Raw genomic sequence first — 15,471 nt, forward strand, 5'->3', positions numbered from 1 at the left:
CCGTAATAGAAGATGACAAACAATTAATGGGATGAACACGAGCCGTGCACGGCTCAATTGTGATGCGCAGTGTATATTAGTAAAGGAATATACCGGTCACCCACTCATGCAGTTCCAGTTGCAGGTTACCTACTTAACGGATTCTAGGGGAGATAAGACTCTGATTCACAAGCTGCGACATGCTCAAAAACAGAACAGCGACGCAGAAGCGTAGAATAAATTTTTTTATTTCTCTCTGTGCTCAGAAACTTGTTATATCTTCAGACTACCGATTTCGGCCAGCAATGGCCATCTTCAGATCTGTTTTAAAAGCACGTCCTAATATAAGGCAGCCATGACCGCACCGTCAAAAGATAAACACCAAATGTTAAGCTGATTTTGTGTTTATGTTTTTGACGATGCCATTACGGCTCCATGATATGAGGACATGCTTTTAAAACAGATCTGAAGATGGTCATTGCTGACCGGAACTGATAGTCTGGGGATCTAACAAGTTTGTGATCGTAGACGGAAGTAAAAAAATTTATTCCAAAAATTTGAGTTTTCATATTTCATATAATTACCGAGCGAATTTTAAAATTTAAAACGCTGTTCTAATCTGCTAATTAAGAGATGTAATCGTACGTTAAAGGTTTAACACATTAATCAAGTACTCGAAATTGAAACTTTATATATCTTCTCAGATAGCGTAACTCCAGACGCGCAAAATACCCACACTATATTCATCCATTGTCTGAGAATGAGACCACTTAGCGATTTCCAACAAACATGTAATTTCAAACCTTTTCGAAACATTTTCTGGCCGACACACCCCGCGAAATATTGAAATGAAAAGAGTTTATTGTTTTCAATGTTTTTCGCTTCCCACTCAGTAAAACAGGCAGGACGTTTTAATTTAAAACTTCTTTGCTAACTCTATTCGCATCATAATTAGAATTTTGCGTATTCAGAAACAAAGGTTTTACATGCTTAACGTCAAATATTTCAGTCATTTACTCATTTGTAAATTAATCAGACGTTCGAAGCTGTCTTATACAAGAGAGTTCGGCTATTTCAATAATCTGTGTTCGCGGGTTGCTGATTGTAACTAACGCTGATGTCTGTCGGGTACGTTCCGAGAACCACGAATATTAACTCTATTGCAGTGGTTCGGAGCGCCCCAGGAAACGTCCCAAACACAGCCCTGTTTCCTTGGCGCACAGCTGTTCTACAGCGCTCGACGTGGATTTGGTGAGTCCAAACGTTGGCTCCGAAAGTCACTATTACAGTGTATACGGCACTGTGATACAGTATGCCCTCAAGGCAGACGGTGGTAGACAGAAATTAGTAATTCCTGTACTTCTTACTCTGTGCATCGTTTTGAAAGCCTTTACCTCTACAACCGTTAGGTGATCAATGTGATTAAGCTTTGCATCAATGTGATTAAGCTATGCTTCCTTAGGACAAATATTAGACCACAGCATGATTTCACCTGATATCCAGAAGTTAAATATGGTACGATGTTATGTAGTTTGCTGCTGTAACTTATTTATTTATTTTAGTCCACTTGATTACAACAATGGACCATTACATACGGAATTACGTGGAAGTGAATATTCTTCATTGTTTATTTTATCTTTAAATTTCTTTTCTGTCCTGAACACTGAAATAAGTTCACAGTGTCTATCAATGCTATTTTTCCTTATCTTTATTCTTTACTTCTTTCAACTATTATCGCTCTAACATATATGTGGTATCGATAGCTACGATGCCACGGCGTAGGTGAAAGTTCTTAAGTTGGCACTACGACAGACACTGACGACAGCGCCTTCTAGCCGGCGCTGTGGAGATCTACGAGCTCCGCTCCAGATTCAGCCCATTTTCATCAAGAGCAGACGGCTGGAACACTTCGCTTCATATAGAGACTTTGCACTACTTACGACGGGTCTAGGACTTCGCACCTACGTGCCCATCATTGCAAAGTTATGTAACCATTTATTAATCTGGTTTTTGTCCATAGTAAACATCTATAATTTTACACGCAGTACCGACGTGTTTTACCTCTCCTGCTCCTCCTCGCTTTCGTCATTCGGTCAACCTTTCAGTTTTCAGGAGCAGACCCACGCGCCGCCTTCCAGGCGAGGTACAGAAATATAAATGACAACATACACGCTACTCTACATGTAGTTTACCTATGGCATATGTTTCCACCCTCCATCGTGTCTTCCTTTACTGTAACAGCAAAAGAGTCATAGGTTTCCCTATTTCAGATTGTTGTTGTTGTTGTGGTCTTCAGTCCTGAGAGTGGTTTGATGCAGCTCTCCATGCTACTCTATCCTGTGCAAGCTTCTTCATCTCCCAGTACCTACTGCAGCCTACATCCTTCTGAATCTGCTTAGTGATTCATCTCTTGGTCTCCCTCTACGATTTTACCCTCCACGCTGCCCTCCTATACTAAATTGGTGATCCCTTGGTGCCTCAGAACATGTCCTACCAACCGATCCCTTCTTCTAGTCAAGTTGTGCCACAAACTCCTCTTCTCCCCAATACTGTTCAATAACTTCTCATTAGTTATGTGATCTACCCGTCTAATCTTCAGCATTCTTCTGTAGCACCACATTTCGAAAGCTTCTATTCTCTTCTTGTCCAAACTAGTTATCGTCCATGTTTCACTTCCATACATGGCTACACTCCATACAAATACGTTGAGAAACGACTTCCTTACACTTAAATCTATACTCGATGTTAACAAATTTCTCTTCTTCAGAAACTCTTTCCTTGCCATTGCCAGTCTACATTTTATATCCTCTCTACTTCGACCATCATCAGTTATTTTGCTCCCCAAATAGCAAAACTCCTTTACTACTTTAAGTGTCTCATTTCCAAATCTAATTCCCTCAGCATCACCCGACTTAATTCGACTACATTCAATTATCCTTGTTTTGCTTTTGTTGATGTTCAACTTATACCCTCCTTTCAAGACACTGTCCATTCCGTTCAACTGCTCTTCCAAGTCCTTTGTTGTCTGTGACAGAATTACAATGTCATCGGCGAACCTCAAAGTTTTTATTTCTTCTCCATGGATTTTAATACCTACTTCGAACTTTTCTTTTGTTTCCTTTACTGCTTGCTCAATATACAGATTAAATAGCATCGGGGAGAGGCTACAACCCTGTCTCACTCCCTTCCCAACCACTGCTTCCCGTTCATGTCCCTCGACTCTTATAACTGCCTTCTGGTTTCTGCACAAGTTGTAAATAGCCTTCCGCTCCCTGTAATTTACCCCTGCCACCTTCAGAATTCGAAAGAGAGTAGTCCAGTCAACATTGTCAAAAGCTTTCTCTAAGTCTACAAATGTAGGTTTGCCTTTCGTTAATCTTTCTTCTAAGATAAGTCGCAGGGTCAGTATTTCAGATTATCTTGACTATTATAGATCTCACCTGGTTTTGAGGCGGAGAACTCGTCGAGCCATATTCGGAGCGAAGTTTCTAGAAAGTTGGCCGATAGAGAGCGGGGAAAGGTGAAACTCTGATGGCGCAAGATCGTATGCATAAGGTGGCGTGGAATGACTTCCCAATCCAACTCTTGTTTAGTGCTTTTCGTTGGTCTATCAGACTGCGACCGGGCGCTATCGTGGATATGCGTCACTTCACGCAGTCTTCGTGGTCGTTCTCCTTGGACTGTGTCTGCAAGATGTCTCAGTTGTTGACAATAAATGTCCGCAGTGATGGTTACACCTCGGGGAAGCAATTCGTAGTACACCACATCGCCGCTGTCCCATCACATGCGTAACATTATCTTTCGTGGATGCCCGCTGGTCTTTGTACAGAAAATTACTGTTTTGTTTGGGCTCAACCATCCATTCTTTTTCTTATATTAACATAAAGACACGATTTCCCGTCACAGTAGCGTACAAGATAGGAATGGTCGGTGTTGTTCACAAGCCAACTGCAGACGAGCAAGCAGAGACGCACATATGGACACCCGCTGATTTTGTGATTTTGGCCTAGAGCATGCGGTACCCACACACCCGCTTTTTGAACCTTCCTCATTGCATGCAAATGTCACACGATGGTGGAATGATCACAGTTCATCATATTTGCCAGTTATCGGGTACACTGACATGGATCATTGTAGGTTAACGTGTTTAAACGATCTTCGCCAAATCTGAAAGATATTCCTCAAGATAGAGAGTCACTAATCTCAAAGGGATTCTCCCTAGAAAGAGAATACTATTTCCTTGCCGAGTTCTGTGCAATAGCATTACCCCATGCACGGCGCAAATGTTTCTGGCTGCCTCCGCTGTTGTCACCCCTCTACTGAACTCAAACAGAAGAATACGTCGAAAATGTTCCGATTTCTCGCCTTGGCACTCCATCTTCTACCCTCCGCAGCTCCATGCTTTATCTCCAAATGACAAACTGACAATACGTAAACTCAAATGGCAAAAGTGAACTATAAATAAAAAATGACAATCGATAAATAAATCCATAGCAACCGGAATACCAACAAACTTTATTGACACATTCCTGGGGTCAGATACATCACATGATCACACTGACAGAACCACAGGCACATAGACACAGGCAACAGAGCATGCACAATGTCGGCACTAGTACAGTGTATATCCACCTTTCGCAGCAATGCAGGCTGCTATTCTCCCATGGAGACGATCGTAGAGATGCTGGATGTAGTCCTGTGGAACGGCTTGCCATGCCATTTCCACCTGGCGCCTCAGTTGGACCAGCGTTCGTGCTGGACGTGCAGACCGCGTGAGACGACGCTTCATCCAGTCCCAAACATGCTCAATGGGGGACAGATCCGGAGATCTTGCTGGCCAGGGTAGTTGACTTACACCTTCTAGAGCACGTTGGGTGGCACGGGATACATGCGGACGTGCATTGTCCTGTTGGAACAGCAAGTTCCCTTGCCGGTCTAGGAATGGTAGAACGATGGGTTCGATGACGGCTTGGATGTACCGTGCACTATTCAGTGTCCCCTCGACGATCACCAGTGGTGTACGGCCAGTGTAGGAGATCGCTCCCCACACCATGATGCCGGGTGTTGGCCCTGTGTGCCTCGGTCGTATGCAGTCCTGATTGTGGCGCTCACCTGCACGGCGCCAAACACGCATTCGACCATCATTGGCACCAAGGCAGAAGCGACTCTCATCGCTGAAGACGACACGTCTCCATTCGTCCCTCCATTCACGCCTGTCGCGACACCACTGGAGGCGGGCTGCACGATGTTGGGGCGTGAGCGGAAGACGGCCTAACGGTGTGCGGGACCGTAGCCCAGCTTCATGGAGACGGTTGCGAATGGTCCTCGCCGATACCCCAGGAGCAACAGTGTCCCTAATTTGCTGGGAAGTGGCGGTGCGGTCCCCTATGGCACTGCGTAGGATCCTACGGTCTTGGCGTGCATCCGTGCGTCTCTGCGGTCCGGTCCCAGGTCGACGGGCACGTGCACCTTCCGCCGACCACTGGCGACAACATCGATGTACTGTGGAGACCTCACGCCCCACGTGTTGAGCAATTCGGCGGTACGTCCGCCCGGCCTCCCGCATGCCCACTATACGCCCTCGCTCAAAGTCCGTCAACTGCACATACGGTTCACGTCCACGCTGTCGCGGCATGCTACTAGTGTTAAAGACTGCGATGGAGCTCCGTATGCCACGGCAAACTGGCTGACACTGACGGCGGCGGTGAACAAATGCTGCGCAGCTAGCGCCATTCGACGGCCAACACCGCGGTTCCTGGTGTGTCCGCTGTGCCGTGCGTGTGATCATTGCTTGTACAGCCCTCTCGCAGTGTCCGGAGCAAGTATGGTGGGTCTGACACACCGGTGTCAATGTGTTCTTTTTTCCATTTCCAGGAGTGTACAAACGCTACGAACTTATGCACCAACCTAATATTCATACCTACTGCTAATAAAACTGTTGCAACCGTATATACCGCTACTACAGTAACAAACAATTATTACAGCTATAAAAAGTCCCTTTTACTACTACTGTCGCCGTGATTTTTCACCAGCAAATACTACTACTGCTACTACTACCTAAAATTATCTTACTAATCCTTATACTAGCGTTTATATTTCTGTTACGATTACAAATGATAATGGTAGTGTCACAGACCCTCGGAGAACAGAGCATACTGCTTTGTGTTGGATCCATTATACTCGTTGGTAGTTGGATTTCGTTTCCAAGGACTTGTTTCGGCTTCTTTTAATGATGGATTCAAAAATTACGGCTTTTTCTTGGAATGAGCTGGACGGTGCTTCGCGGTCTGTCTGAATGGGAATTTCATTCTGTAACTGCCCGGCATATGGCGAAGTTTGAAAGTTCCTTTGGCTTGGAGTCTAATACTATTTCTCGACGTTCTGTGGTAAATCCCACGGAGAAAGCTTTTGACGACGGAGCTTTATCCGTGCTAGGCCAGGGGTTAATTTTATTAGTTCTGTTAAACGGGCTGTTTTTAGACTACCTCTTGATGTTGCAGAGGAGGCTAGGAGGCACCTCCACCCAAGAGTAATATAACAGCAGTTGAGGTGGCTGGTTTTACGTCTCCATAGTTTGATACAGATGTTATTGTTTTACCCGCCGACAAATGCGTCGTTTTGGACAAGCAGGATTACATTCAAAAGACGCAGTCTTTACTCTGTTATTCAACATATCGTAGGTTCGGTACTGACCCCACAAACCTGTTGAGAGAAAGACTTACAGCTTCCTGAAGAAAAGTACCTTATCTCAGGAGACCATCAAGAGTCTCAGTTCTTATTGTGCCCTTCCCCCAAGGTTACACGCCGTCTCTAAGATCCACATGGAAGGGGCTCCTCTTCGTCCAATTGTGAGCAACATTGGTCTGCAACATATCGTGTAGCAACAAACCTTGTTATTTTGTTGAGCCCTGCAGTTGGTAGGTGTGAGCACCACATTCAGAACTCGGTGGATTTCATACATCGATTAGAGGGAATGCGTTTGAATGACTCTTATATTCTGATAAGTTTTGATGTGGTCCCTTTCATTCGTGTTCGTCTGATCCGTTGCGGTTCATTTAGGTTAGGTTTAGTGCTGAGTTAACGAACATGCTTCTACATGTGTTAACTTCCACTCATTTTTCATTCAGTGACCCGTATTACGAGCAGACAGATGGAGTTGCTATGGGAAGCCCGTTGTCACCTATTATTGCCAATTTGTTTGTGGAAGATTTCGAGGAACGTGCCTTGGTATCGGAGGCTTTGAAACCTGCATGTTTTTTTTTTGTCTTCCGATATGTAGACGATACTTATGTTGTTTGGTCTCATGCCATATTTGAACCACTTTTTAGAACACCTGAATACAATACACCCTAGTATTCATCTCACAGTGGAGGTGGGAAAGGGTTCCTGTTTTGCCTTCCTTGATGTGTTGGTCAGGATAAAGATGGATATTACGTTGGGACATGCCTTTTACAGCAAGCCTTCTCACACTGACTTGTATCTGCTGGCTGACAGATGTCACCATCCGGCTCACGGCGAAGGGGTGTTTTTACCTTCGTTCGCATGGTACAAGTCATTTCAGTCCCTGAGAGTTTGTCAGTTAAGTTAACCCATCTCGGAGTCACCTTTCGTCAGAATCATTGTAGTGAAAGATAGGACGGATGTGCGTTGCGCTATCGAGAAACTGGCACCGGATGGTTGATGATAATAACGAGGTGGCACCAAAGTCTAGTCGGCCGGGGTGGCCGAGTGGTTCTAGGCGCTACAGTCTGGAACCGCGCGACCGCTACGGTCGCAGGTTCGAATCCTGACTCAGGCATGGATGTGTGTGATGTCCTTAGGTTAGTTAGCTTTAAGTATTTCTAAGTTCTAGGGGACTGATGACCTCAGAAGTTAAGTCCCATAGTGCTCAGAGCCATTTGAACCATTTTGAACCAAAATCTACGGCCGATTCGCCTTACCCAAGGAACATTTCAAACAGGATCGGTTTTTTTTTTGCGGAAATACAATGTTAATGGTGGTTTTCAACCACTAACTAAGATCGTGGTCCTTTTGGGTTCCGTAAAGAATGATCTTCGTTTGCGTAAGGCAAGTGTCTACCGTATTCATTGCAGTTGCGATATTTGTCAGACTATCAGGATGGTGGAGGACCGTTGTACTTACAGCATAAGCGGCACATACGCTTACAACAGGTAAGCAAATCCGCAACAGCAGAACAATGTCCTGGCACCGGACGTCCTATGGAATATAACAACACGGAGCTTTTTCCATGCAGTTTCAGATGTTGGGATACTATTATTAAAAAAGCTGTTGAAATTAAATTAGCAAGTAACCCTATAGAAAGAAACAATGGTTCTTGTTTAAATTCTGCATAGAATTCTGCTCTCTCACTAGATAAAAATCAGAGGGGCAGGGTTATTGCTACCTCATCTTTTGATTATTAATTTCACTATCGATAACTTCTGAGGTCGGTCATCTTTGGTTTATGAAAGCGTTAATTTTTACAATATGTGTGTGTGTGTGTGTGTGTGTGTGTGTGTGAGTGTGTGTGTGTGTGTGTGTGTGTGTGTGTGTGTGTGTGTGCGTGTGCGTGTGTGTGTGTGTGTGTGTGTGTGTGTGTGTGCGTGTGTGCGTGTGTGTGCGTGTATGTATTATCTTTACGGAATACATCTAGTTTGTCTTTACGCTACATGCCAGACTGGCCACCCCGTAGTGCCCAGCAATATTTTGCTGCATCCAGACAGCTTGTCACAGATAAGAGAGCATCATTTATATTTCACTGATTCTTCTGGTTTTTAGTATTGCTGCTGAACTTCGTTTTCTTTCCCTCGAATCGTATACATGCCTTGTTCGCTTCTGCAGTGGTGTCTGTTGGCAACAGTTACGCCTTTCTTTTTATGAGACAGCGTCAGCTAGAAGATTTAAAGTACCGAAGTCCTCTCTTACTCTAACTATGTCATACACAGTTTTACCTCTTGAAGTGAATCTATCAATCGTTACTATATCTTCTTCCAGGGGAGAGTCCCGTAAGTCATGATCCGGTGTGTCTTTTTCGGCACAGCCACTATTGGCCGTTGCCATTTCAACAGTTCTATTAAATTATGTGGGGTATGGCCCATGGCCAAAAGTACTACACAAGTCCACTACTTGACTCAAAATGTTCTCTCTGAAGACTTTGATTTTCGTCAGAAGAAACTGAAACGCTCTCCTTCCTGTGTGTGAGGTATTCCATCTGCAAATAATAATTCTTTACTGTAAACGAATTGGTTGCCACTTCCCGAATAATTTCGTACTTTCTCATATTGTTTTTTTTTCTTCGGCCAGTAGTTAGCAGCCTTTATTTGTAGTTGCAGTAGATATACGCCTGTTAATATAGTTATGACGTCAGTCCCCACACCATCGCAGCGGAATTATTCCTTGCCATACTTTACTAATTTCAGTGGCCGTTCTGACTAGTCGTAAAGCCTTGCGCCTAAACACTAGCCCATAATTACAGATAACATAGATTCGTGTCTACGTGCGATCAACAATACCCCACTTTCACAAGTTAGACCTCACGGGCACCAATAAGAAAATGCAGCATAACAACCATCCGCATGACCATCCAGTTAGTGAGGTCCTAGACAGCTTTCTCGTAAATCATTTTCGGTTATAGGATCCAGTATTTCAGACAGCGAGAGAGGAAAGATGGTTCAAATGGCTCTAAGCGCTATGGGACTTAACATCTGAGATCATCAGTCCCCTACACTTAGAGCCACTTAAACCTAATTAACTTAAGGACATCACCTACACCCATGCCTGTGGTAGGAATCGAACCTGCGACCGTAGCAGCAGCGCGGTTTCGGACTGAAGCGCCTAGAACCGCTCGGTCACAGCGGCCGGCCAGCGAGAGAGAGTCACATAAAGAAAAGATACAGAAAGGTATGAAACTCACTCTCAGTTACTCGTCAACATACCAAAGGCCCTTGAGTTAAACTGGAGGAAATGGTGGATTAAAATGACTGAGGACGGAACATGCTAGATGGGTTGATTTTAATGTAAGATGACCTCAGTAGTTTGGTCCCTTAGGATTTCACACACATTTGACTGATCGTTCGGAGCATTATTTGGCAGGGCCCTCCAACCAGCTCGGTATTTTGACAGGCTAACGTGCCATCTGGGCGGAATCCCTCAGGAAGTCATCCGACAACTCTCTCTATCAAAGTCAAGCCGTATACCTCCTTGCATATGGACCAGAGGATACCAAACAAGTTATTGATTTGCTCAGTTTGTGAAACGCTTTCTCCTGAATAAATCATCCAAATTTACTGACGCTATAATCTTCTGTTTGGCTATAGATGTAGATCAGATCCAACGAGGTCATTTTCCCATTCGGAAAATTCTTTCGTGCTGCGGTTTTTCTCTTGTTTTCTTCTTTCTTAGAGTGTATTTCTACTAATGATCGAGGACGTTGTACCGAACAACATTACATCAGTATTTATGTCATTTGCAGACTATTCAAAAAAACGGTTCAAATGGCTCTGAGCGCTATGGGACTTAACATCTATGGTCATCAGTCCCCTAGAACTTAGAACTACTTAAACCTAACTAACCTAAGGACATCACATAGCACCCAGCCATCACGAGGCAGAGAAAATCCCTGACCCCGCCGGGAATCGAACTCGGGAACCCGGGCGAGGGAAGCGAGAACGCTACTGCAGACTACTCGTTATAGCTATTACAAGTCGTATATTTATAGGTTAGTTAGTACCTCCTAGTGTATGTGGCAAGAGCGGAGCAGCTCACGTGCATAAGAAAATGCATAACATAGTCTATACCAACAGGCGTAGTCCACTGAGTGGTGAAGCTACAACCGTGTAGAAAATATCAGGTCGTGAAGTTTGTGACATGTCTGTGCGAAGACTGCTTGATGCAGAGAAAAAACAGACTACACACTAGTGTGTGTGTGCATATTAAGGTGTCAGCGAGAGAAATATCTGCCTTATACCGGTTACACCTTGCCTTTCGTATTTTGTATTACGAAACTCTGTGCACAAGACTTCGTGGGCCCATCGATAACCACCGACCGTCGTATCATTCTCTGCCAATGGTGTCATTTGGATGTGGTATGGAGGCTCACGGGATCAGTATACCGCACTGCCTGCTGTTCTGAGCTTTCGTGACCTTGAGCCGCTGCCTCTCAGTTAAGTAGCTTGTCAGTTGGCCTCACGAGGGTGGGTACTACCCGTTCCAGTCCTTCCACCAAGAAACAATTCCCTGACAGTGCCGGAAATCGAACCTGAGTCCTCCACATGGCAGTAATCTTCTGTGACCACTCAGCTGCGGATGTGGACCACTTCGTATATCACCGTCGACAAAACTGATTATGTACTGTTTCTACTACGCGGTATGTATTTCGTTAATTGGTACCTTTTCCGGTGTTGCTGTGTTGTTGATGCTTGCCTTGGAGTAAATCACATAAATTAAATCAATAGATACGAATAAGAGAATCATTCCATTCTGTTACAAATGCTCGTAAAAAGAACGCTCTAATTCAAAGAGCTGCCACTTAAAAAGACGCTCCGCGACATAGCTTCTGAAGCTCTCTCTTGAAAAGAAATAAAACACTTCGGTGTTGGAAAAAAAGACAAACAAAGAGCCATTGGAGAAGATTTCTTATAATTAAATCGCTTTAACGTAAAAGAGCCTATGTCTTTTATCCGTCCCAAAAAGTTTCTGTAAAAGCTGCCTTGTTCTTTTTCGCCGACTAAATTTTTCTCCTGTGACATTTTCTGATGCCGAAAGCCTTTCCTGGCTTCAGTTTACCGTAAAAAGGCAAACGATCTCAAATTAAGCGTTACTCGCAAACACAAGGCGTCCAAAAGTGAGCTCCGTTGCCAATCGGCCCGTATTCCGTCTCGCGTTGACATTCCCTTCCTTGTCTTGCGTCTTAGTGGAGTGGTGTTTTAAATGGCAGCGGAGGCAGGCCCCCGTGCCCGCCCCTGCCGCCGCCCCCCCTGCCCCCCCCCCCCCGGCCTGGTTTTAATGAGAGCTCGTAATGGGCTTCCCGATATCGGTCACAGCGGCCGCCGCCGCCGCCTTGGATTGGAGTTTTAACGAGATTTGCCGCCCGGCACAAGTATTAATAACCGCAGGGCGCCTTGTTTCCTTTTCCTGTGGAGCGTGATTTATTAAAGTGGATCCGACGGAATGCGGAAAAGAAGTTTTTATTAATTATATTGGGGCGTAGAAGGAAATCAGAATGGAAATCAGGCCTGTGGTGTACCACAACTTTGCGTGACTTGTTGCGAGAAAGCGAGATATAACAGTAGGGACGTTAAGAAATATTAGTGAGCAGCACAATAGTTGTGACACTTGATACTTATTGCTCTTTAATGTAAGCCCTTGTTGTTGAGGAGATCTGGAATTGTAAGTAAGGATCCAGTATCACTGCTTAAAACATCGATTGATTATTGCGAGAGCTGTTTCGGAAGAATTCCATTTTCAATTACGTCTGCATTGTCCAGACGTATATATAACATAAGGTGTGACTGTATCTGATGACTGTTCTCGTTATATTTCGCATGAAATTCTAAAATATCGATTTCGCGTCGGTTCTGTGCGGTTTTATACAGTTTTGCATAATTTTTTGGTACAATATTCTAAATATTTCCTGTAATTTTTTGACAGTTAATACCATAGATTTTTATAAATATATTTATATGTATAAACACAAAACATCTAAGGTGTGTACTGAAAAAAATTGTAAGAAATCTTTACAATATTGTATCAAAATATTACCGCAAACTGTATAAAAAAAGCTCAAAATCGACGTGAAATCGATATTTTACAATTACAGGTGAAATATAACGAGGACAGTCGCGAGATAAAGTCACACCGGATGTTACACACTGAAGCTCCAAAGAAACTGTATAGACATGCATATTCAAATACAGAGATACGCAAACAGGCAGAATAAGGCGCTGCGGTCGGCAACGCCTAAATAAGACGACAGGTGTCTGGCGCAATTGTTAGATCGGTTACTGCTGCTTCAATGGCAGATTATCAAGATTTTAGTGACTTTGAACGTGGTTTTATGGTCGGCGCACCAGGGATGGGACACAGCATCTCCGAGGTACCGATAAAATGGGGATTTTCCTGTACAGCCACTTCACGACTGTACCGTGAATATCAGGAATCCCGTAAAATATCAAATCTCTGACATCGCTGCGGCCGGAAGCAGATCCTGTAAGAACGGGACCAACAACGACTGAACAGAATTGTTCAGCGTAAAAGAAGTGCAACCCTTCCGCATGTTGCTGCAGATTTCAGTTCTGGGCCATCAACAAGTGTCAGTGTCGATACCATTTAACGAAACATAATCGATTAGGGCTTTTGGAGCCGAAGGCCCACTCATGCACCCTTGATCACTACACGACACAAAGCTTTACGCCTCACCTGGACCCATCAGCACCTGCATTGGACTGTTGATGACTGGAAACATGTTGCCTCGTCGGAGGAGTCTCGTTTCGAATTGCGTCGAGCCGATGGGTTTGTACGGGTATGGAGACAACTTCATGATTCCATGGACCCTGCATGTCACCAGAAGAGTGTCCAAACTGATGGAGGCTCTACAATGGTGTGGGGCGTGTGCAGTTGGAGTGATATGGAACCCTTGGTACGTCTAGATACGACTCTGACAGGACACACATACGTAAGCATCCTGTCTGGTCACCTGCTTCCGTTCGTGTCCATTGCCCATTCGGACGGACTCGGGCAATTCCAGCAGACAATGCGACACCCCACATGTCCAGAACTCCTAGAGAGTGGCTCCAGGAACACTCGCTGAGTTTAATTACTTCTGCAGGCTACCAAACTCCTTAGACATGAACATTATTGAGCATATCTGGGATGCTTATAGCGTGCTGTACAGAAGAGATCTCCACCCCGTCGTATTCTTACGGATTTATGGACAATCCTACAGGATTCATGTTGTCAGTTCCCTCGAGCACTATGTCAGACATTAGTCGAGTCCATGCCACGTCGTGTTGCGAAAGTTCTGTTTGCTCTGGGGGGGGGGGGGGGGGGAGTGCTACACGAAATTGAGCATGTTAGATGGTCTAAACACAAAATTAGAAGAATGTGGAATGAAGATTAACAAGAAGAAAACGAAAAGCATGGGAATTGAAGGAAAGGGGAGAAAATGCCGTATGAAAATAGGGGGAGAAAAAACAGAGCAAGTGAATAACTTCAATTACTTCGGAATTGTAATAATGGGTTGTATGTATTTCTCAACAGAAATTAAGAAAAGAATAGCAATGGCAAAAGAAGGATTTAAGAGGAAACAGAAATCACTTTGTGGACCACTAAACAAAGATCTGAGGAAAAGACTTGCCAAATGTCACATCTGGTGCGTTGCACTATGTGGTGCGGAGACCTGGACATTGAGGAAGGAAGATGAAAGAAGATTGGAGGCACTAGAGATGTGGATGTGGAGAAGAATGGAAAAAGTGAAATGGGAAGTCCGAGTTAGGAATGAAGAAGCATTAAGAAGAGTTGGAGAAGAAAGGAACATGATGAAAGTCATCAGAAAGAGAAAACGGAACTGGATTAGATATTGTTTGAGGAGGGACTGTTTATTGAAGGAAGGAATAGATAGAATGGTGGAGCGAAAAAGGGGAAGAGGAAAAAGAAGATATCAAATGCTGGACAATATCAAAGGAGACAAATATTCAGAAATGAAAAGACTGGCTATGGACGGAAAAAGTGGAATAGGCTTAACCCATGACAAGACCTGCCGTAAGGCAGAATAACATACTACTACTACCATACCGCTTATAATTCACTGGCTTAGTGCCCGCTGCTCCGCTAACGTAAGCTGTATGGGCAGAAGAGCTCTTTTTTTTAAATTTTATTTAATCGAATTTTTATGTTGTTCACAAACTGCAAGACCTTGTAAGCTTTCCATGCTAGTTAAGGCCACGTAAGCATGGTGTTTTCCGAAAGTAGTTCCCACCAAAAAGCAATTCTGGTAGCTGGAGTCCAAAGTTTTTGTCAATCACGCGTTTTGCGTTCTTGTGGAGAAATGTCGATAGCAACTTACATCCCCTGACAAATATTTCTCTATGTGCAACCAAGAAGTGAGGTATCAGTTTGCATAGATTTAGCTTTAAAAATATTTTAATGTAACAAAATACTTTCTTGAAAAAATTTATCTCATATTGCACTCCGTTAGAAGTTGAATTTACAGAAGCACTGAAAAACGTATTTTTTATTTCCAACTGAAGAGTCAAATACCCATAGTCAAAGATACAGCCTTAAAACCCTTCAGTAGTTCTTTAGTAATAGTAATGATCTATTTTCAAAGAAACTTTCTTCCATTATTTTACCTCCCCCCCCCCCTTAGTGGTTGAATTTCCAAAAATACTGAAACATGTATTTTTTTTTTATTTTTCGTAGTTGTAGCTTCAAAATTCCCTTAATCGCGACATACTTTCCGAAGGTCTTTCATCCTCATTTCTCCCCCTTAGGCGT

Source organism: Schistocerca serialis, chromosome 8, assembly GCF_023864345.2.
Source record: "Schistocerca serialis cubense isolate TAMUIC-IGC-003099 chromosome 8, iqSchSeri2.2, whole genome shotgun sequence".
NCBI classification, from domain to species: domain Eukaryota; kingdom Metazoa; phylum Arthropoda; class Insecta; order Orthoptera; family Acrididae; genus Schistocerca; species Schistocerca serialis.